This window comes from Leptonychotes weddellii, chromosome 6, assembly GCF_054177405.1.
Source record: "Leptonychotes weddellii isolate Sample4059 chromosome 6, ASM5417740v2, whole genome shotgun sequence".
Lineage (NCBI taxonomy): Eukaryota > Metazoa > Chordata > Mammalia > Carnivora > Phocidae > Leptonychotes > Leptonychotes weddellii.
The window spans coordinates 28,893,990-28,901,373 of record NC_138374.1 but is presented as its reverse complement, the minus strand read 5'-3'; the positions used below and the strand labels follow the sequence as shown (position 1 = coordinate 28,901,373).

At 40.5% G+C, this 7,384-nt stretch overlaps 1 non-coding gene across 1 annotated transcript; it reads right to left on the bottom strand.

Moving 5' to 3' along the window:
- Nucleotides 1-639: 639 nt before the first annotated feature.
- On the bottom strand, nucleotides 640-729 carry LOC115941708 (small nucleolar RNA SNORD88). Its single transcript, XR_004076440.1, has one exon. It is a non-coding gene; the product is annotated as a small nucleolar RNA SNORD88 (small nucleolar RNA).
- Between the last annotated feature and the right edge of the window lie 6,655 nt (nucleotides 730-7,384).

Sequence of the window (7,384 nt, the reverse complement as noted above, 5' to 3'; positions counted from 1 at the left end):
TCTGTGGAGCCAGTGTTTTACATTTCCTCTGTAATGCTTCCATTTAGAAAAACCCCAAAGCCCTGGTGCTTGCACCTGGCAGGCCACTTGTGCAAGGGCGTTCACCTTCAGCTCAGCACTGTTGCCCTTGGAGTAGTAGGGCTAAGCCGCAGCCACCGTGGTCGTTGCGGTGGACAAAGCCACCTTCGCTAACCCAGTGTCTTGCGATTTCACTTGGTCTCCTGCCCGTTGACTCTGCACACGGAGGGTTCTTGCTGCCCTCAACCGCCGGTTAACTGAGGGAACTGGCACTGACTGTTGGGCGCTGGGAAACATTTTAACTCCTGTCAAGCACTTGTAAAGTCAAGACTGTTCGGACAGCTCGAGGCCTGTCATCATTGGCAAATAGTCTCTGGCCATAATAAAGGCCTGACTACTATTATCTTGGACTTTCCACCAAATCAGTTGTTTGTCCTGGTTTCCATTCCCTTAGAGTATAAGTGAGAACCAATACTTCGCTCTTATGTCAGCGTTAACTATAACCAGCCCTCAAATGATAAAGTGTGAATAGCCACTCAGTCATTTTTTTCTTTGTTTTTTTTTTTCACAGAGGCTATCAGGTGGGGAAATAGCCACACACCCCAGCACTTCCCCAGAATAGGACCTCTCAGACCCCTGGGTGTCAGAGGTCCCAGGGGCACCACATCCTCAGGGGAGGTCAGAGCCCAGTGCTAGACATCATGGGGGTGAAGTAATATTTTTGTAAAAACAAATTATGCATAGTAAAAAACAAATTAAGAATGACAGTATTTGAAGGGTGGCCATTTATTTTCTTCTGTCTTTATTTTCCACATCTGCTACAATTCTTTTTAATATGGGGAAATAAATTGACCACAGTAAAACTTTCTTAATTCCCTGATATTAATAATGATGACAAAGGCATGTTGTCATATTTTGACAATTGACAGTCCTTGATACAAATTACAGAGAGGAATTCTTTTGCTTGGAAAAGCATTGGGTTTTTGTCAGGATATTATCAAAGTATAGTTTTGGTATTGATGTTTTTCACACACCTTTGTATAAAAATATACTACAGTCAGAAGTTTTTCTTCTAAAAAAAAGAGGAGTGAAGGATTTGGGACACTTGAAATTCTGGAGAACAAGTATAAAAAGCTACTTTTATTCTGCCTTCTTTGGGGTACACTTTTAAACAACTTCCCAGGTTCAGATAAAAGCAAAATAAAGGCTTCTCTATTCTGTTTCTGTATTCTACTTCCACTATTGCTTTTTAGCAACATCTCAAGCAGTGGCACTACAAGAAATACAGTGAAAAGATAGAAGAGAAAAATGAGAAGGGATTGGGGAGGAAGAAAATGTAAAGGAATAAAGGAAAATGCTGATACTGGGGTTGAGGTTGCTTTGAAATTCCAAGGTAGCATGTAACAACCCTTTCATCCAAGTCCTGGCCCAAGACCAGTTGCCCACTCAGATTTACATATACAGTGTTCTCACTCACACATTGAGCACCCACTATGATAATTCTTACCAAAATTTCAGCTTTATACTCATACAAATTAGACCTATATTTTAACAAAACCTAGAGTGGATTGAACAAGAACTGTAAAGTAAAATCCCATAGTTTTCCTGGTGTTCCCTCTTACCATATCATTCATTCATCCTGTGATTAGTAGCATAAGTGGATATCGAACTGGAAGTGTTGCCTGCTGCATTATGATACAACAACTATGAAACACCAAGTGAGGTCCTGACAAGATGCATGTTTTCAAAGGAAGTATCTTCATGTTAGTCTGGGCCCTCTACAAAGCAGTTGTTAAGATGACATTAAACATTCAAGAATTTTATTAGAGGAAACACTTGTGAGAGGGAATGGGGAGGGAGCCAGGGAAGGCTGGGAGAACCATCAGACTGATGGAAGTCAAATGCAGTGAAGGGGGTGGGGGGAGGTTGGTGGAAGTGTCCTAGACTGCGGTACAGTCTAAGGAAGATTTGGCAAAGGCTGCTGGGACTGCTCAAGCCAAAATTGCCATCAGAGGGTCCTTCTAGGAAGAAGCTTGCCTTATGATCTGTGTTGCACTCAGTCACTGGCTGGAGCAGCCCATGGAAATCTTGGTTCTTGGTGCAAATGTGGCAGAAGATTTCAGAGTGCCGCAGCATCTGGGGCCCTTAGGCAATTTTGCTCCCTATATTTGGTTACCACAGTCCAAAAACTGGCTTTTCAATTACTGGAACTTTTCGCCAGTTTCAAGGCTTAGAAGAAGATTATAAAAGAGGTGATTTCATGAGGAGGATCTTTGGAGAGAGCCGTTATGCTTCCTCACGCCCCTTCAAGTCTACTGAGTGGGACTTCAGTGGCACTGCTTAGGGAGATTGATATGTGTCCCATGGGTTTTGAGAAGTACAATAGTGCCTGACTCACATCTGAGAAATCCCAGGGTAGGGGAAATGGGCCAGTGAGAAGTTTGGGCAGAGGAGTAAAGGAGTGTTGCTATATTAGGATCAGCTGTGATTCCCAGTTTGTCAGGGCAAGTCATGTTTGAGTGTTTCTTGTGCACCAAATTTGTACCATATGCGAGAAAAGCTGGCCTGGAGCTCTTTTGACTCTTGGCCAAGAGGACTTCCCGGAAGGGAAATGGGACTCCAACCGAAAAAGATTATCAGAAAATCTGACCTGTAGAAGGAGCAGTAACTGGGGAAAGAGAATGTGTTGCCCATCTAGGATGACCAACTTGCTCACGTTTGCCTGGAACTCTCCCTGTTTTAGTACCAAAAGTCCTGAGTCTCAGGAATCCCTCAGTCCCAGGCAACTCAGGGTGGTTGGTCATTGGGCCTGTCACAGGAGTTGCAGTCAGAAGGCACTCCAGCAGGGAACCTCCAAAATCCACCAAGTCACCCATGAGAATAAGAGTCAAGTTGAAATATCAAGCGGGTTCAGAATATGTGAAGCCAGCTTATGACTATATCAGTATTATAGTGGATTTTATCAAGGGGGTAATTGGAAAATGATGCTGCAGCAGGACCTTCTTTTCCACACCATCCTTACAGAGTGGGTATAGTGTGTTCAGGCTGCCATAACAAAATATCACAGATGGGATGCTTAAATTACAAAACTTTATTTTCTCACAAGTCCAAGATCAAGGGTCTGGCCAATTCAGTTTCTGGTGAGAACTCTCTTCCTAGCTTGCAGATGGCCATCTTCTTGCTATATCCTCACATGACCTTTCCTCAGTGCCTGTGTGAGGAGAGAGGAGGGGGTCAGAGGTATTGCTGATGTTTTTTCTTATAAAGACACTAATTTTATAGGATCAGGGCCCCACCCTTGTGACCTTATTTAACCTTAAATCTCCAAAGGCCTCATCTCCAAATATAGCAACATTTGGGGGTTAGGGCTTCAACATATGAATTTTAAGGGGATACAAACATTCAATACCTACCAGGGTAACTCTGGAACACAGAGATACTTTATTGGGGAGGGGATCATGAAGATATTAGGTCTGTTTCATGCCTCACACCCTTATGGAGAAGATACACTATCCTGACTCTGAAGCCCTATATCTTTTTATGAACAGAAGTAAACATTATATTGTATTTAGAGATCATTTGTGGCACTTTTAGGGCTCTTCGTACATTATCTTAATCATGTCAAGGTAAAGTTGAACCCCACCAGAGGCCTGTGCTGGTGTTTTTTTGTTTGTTTGTTTTGTTTGGGTTGTTTTTTTGTTTTGTTTTTCTATCCTGTAGAGCAGAGGAGGTGACAAGCTCATGTTCACATTACTGGACTTATAGAGAAACCCACAATAGCTGTGCACATGGTGATCGGGACTTGGACAGAAGAGGGATTTAATAAACAGTGGAACCGTTCTATATGGTGTTGCCTGTATTTATGACATTTTTTAAAAAGTTACAAAAGATTGGATAATCAGAGAATGTATTCTCCTGTATCTTCCTTACAGGTATGAACCCAAGTAGTTGGAAGACACTGGATCAAAAGGCCAGTAAAATCAGAATGAAGTGCTATAATCCATTCTTGGCCTTTAGGCTAAGAGCAAATGTAGGAATGAAATGCTGTTAAAAAACACACACACATAGAATTGGATGATAATGTCCATAGAATTGGGTATTGGATGTCCCTAGTATCTACTTGAATCCCTTTAGGAAGCAGAGTTGTTTTTTAATTCCTTGAGGGTTTAGTAGTAGGAACTAAGTTCATATTGGCGCCTGGGTGGCTCAGTTGTTAAGTGACTGCCTTCGGCTCAGGTCATGATCCTGGAGTCCGTGCACTGAGTCCCACATCGGACTCCCTGCTCAGCGGGGAGTCTCCTCCTTCTGACCCTTCCCCCTTTCATGGTATCTCTCTCTCTCTCGCTCTCTCTCTCTCTCAAATAAATGAGAGAGAGAGAGAGCGAGAGAGAGAGCACGAGCGGGGGGTAGTGGGGAAGGGGAGAGGCAGACTAGCCGACGAGCAAGGAGCCCTATGTGGAACTCGATCCCAGGACGCTGGGATCATAACCTGATCCGAAGGCAGATGCTTAACCGACTGAGCCATCCAGGCGCCCCAGTAGGAACTAAGTTTAGCTGTGAGCACAGAGTAACAGAAAGCACCAAAATAAAAGTTATTTATTATGCTTTTTATATGATATAAACTTATTTTTTTCTTTCAAGAAATCTGGCGAAATTAGCTTGGGGTTAGAATGGTCATTCGTGGGTGAGGATTCCAGGCTCCTGCTAGCTTGTTGCCCCACTGTGTGTGATTACCATTTTCCAAAGTCATTTCCTGGTCCAAGATGGCTGCTAGAGTTCTAGTCTTCTAGTGAACAGAGGATGGAGATATGTAAAGAGTGGCACACTTGTTCCATTTAAAGACAATTCTCGGAAGTTGTACACAAGCTTCTACAAGAGAGGCTGGGAAAGGCAATACTTTTTTTCCTCGTAAGTCAGTACCCAGCTAAAAGTTATGAGATTTTACTACCCTAGAACAGAGATCAGCAAACTATGGCCCACGGACCAGCCACCTATTTTTATAAATAAAATTTATTGAAATACAGCACTGCCAATTTTACCTATTGTCTATGGATACATGTTTTGTTTTGTTTTGTTTTGTTTTAACAAAAACCCTCTATATTTTTTATTTTAATTCCAGGGTAGTTAACATACAGGGTTATTTTAGTTTCAGGTTTACAATATAGTGATTCAAAAATCCAGTATATTACTCAGTGCTCATCAAAATAAATGTACTCTTAGTCCATTTCACCTTTTACCCATCCCCCCACCAACCTCCCTTCTGGTAACCATCAGTTCTCCATAGTTAAGCATCTGTTCCTTGGTTTGCCCCTTTCTTTTTTCCCCCATGATCTTTTTTTATTTCTTAAATTCCACATATAAGTGAAATCATATGGTATTTGTCTTTCTCTGACTGACTTATTTCACTTAGCATTATACTCTCTAGCTTCATCCATGTCACTGCAAATGACAAGATTTCATTCTTTTTTATGGCTGAATAATATTGCATTGCCTATATATACCACATCTTCTTTATCCATTCATTAATTGATGGACACTTGGACTGCTTCCATATCTTGGCTATTGTAAATAATGCTGCTATAAAAATAGGGGTGCATGTATCCTTTTGAATTAGTGTTCTTGTATTCTTTGGGTAAATACCCAGTAGTGAAATTGTTGGATCATAGGGTAGTTCTATTTTTAACTTTTTGAGGGACCTCCGTACTGTTTTCCACAGTGGCTGCACCAGTTTGCATGTCCACCAACAGTGCATGAGGGTTCCTTTTTCTCCATACCCTTGCCAACACCTTGTTTCTTGTGTTGTTGATTTTAGCCCTTCTGAAAGGTGTGAGGTGATATCTCATTGTAGTTTTGATTTGCATTTCCCTGATGATGAGTGATGTTGAGCATCTTTTCATGTGTCTGTTGGCCATCTGTATGTTTTCTTTGGAGAAATGTCTGTTCATGTCCTCTGCCCATTCTTTAGTTGGATTATTTGTTTTTTGGCTGTTGAGTTTTGTAAGTTCTTTCTATATTTTGTATGGATACATTTTTTAAACAGCTTTATTGATATATAATTCACATGTTATAAAATTCAGTCATTTAAAGTATACAATTCACTGGCTTTCAGTATCTTCACAGAATCATGCATCTAGCACCCAAATCAATTTAGACCATTTTCATTGCCATGAAAAGAAACCCACACCACTTAGCTGTTGTCCTTGAATTCCCCATTTCTGCTCCCCACCCAGGACCTAGGCAACTAGTAATTACTTTCTGTTTATATAGATTTATGTCTTCTAGACTTTTCATATCAATGGAATCATACAATATGTGGTCCTTTGTGCCTGGCTTCTTTCACTTCACATAATGTTTTTAAGGTAGCATGTATTAGTACTCCGTTCCTTTTTATGGCCAAATAATATTCCATTGTATGGATGTGCCCATATTGTTTATCCATTCATCAGTTGATTGACATTTGATTTGCTTTGAGAAAGCAATAATCCTTTATTCTTTTAAGACACTGAAATAAAACAAACCAGGTAGCATGTATTAGTACTTCATTCCTTTTTATGGCCAAATAATAGTCCATTGTATGGATGTGCCCATATTGTTTATCCATTCATCAGTTGATTGACATTTGAATTGCTTTGAGAAAGCAATAATCCTTTATTCTTTTAAGACACTGAAATAAAACAAACCAGCAGGTAGTCTGTTCTAATACATCAGCAGTTTTAAAACTTTACCTTGTGTATTTTGATGGGACTGACTGATTTGGGCAAAAATATTTTGTAAAAATATCAACAATCTAAATAAATGTGATTAAGGTTTAACCAAGGTTTATAAGAACTGATTTAGTACTGCAACTATTGACAGTCCCTATCCGAGTTACATATGACTCCCAAATTGTTTGTGGAAGGCTTCTCAACAATGCTTAAAGATGAGCTGTTGCCTACAGATTATGTGAAGATAAAGGCATTGGTGATCTAGAAGACAGACTCAATTATCCTAATGACAAGGTAAACGTTCTCAACATGTATGTCCAACACTGGAAACTTGCATCATTTACATTATTCTAAATGTATTCTGTGGAGGCAAGACAGTTCAGAGTACCAGTTTCAATGTCAGATTGGTGGTTTTTTTTTTACAAACCATCTCCCTTACTACTTCCTCTTTCACCTAGAACAAACTTGCAGGTAAGTACATAGGCTCTATGATGGTTCTAAGAAATCTTCAATAAAGCTGAAGAGGGCAGCTTTCTCTAGTGTTTAACCACCATCCCCAGCTTGAGACTCGGGTAGCAGAAGTATAGCAGTAAGAGAGAGTGAAGCTGAGATGCATAGAGAAGCTGAGGTAGGAGACTGGTGGAAAGATCTGAAAATTTTTA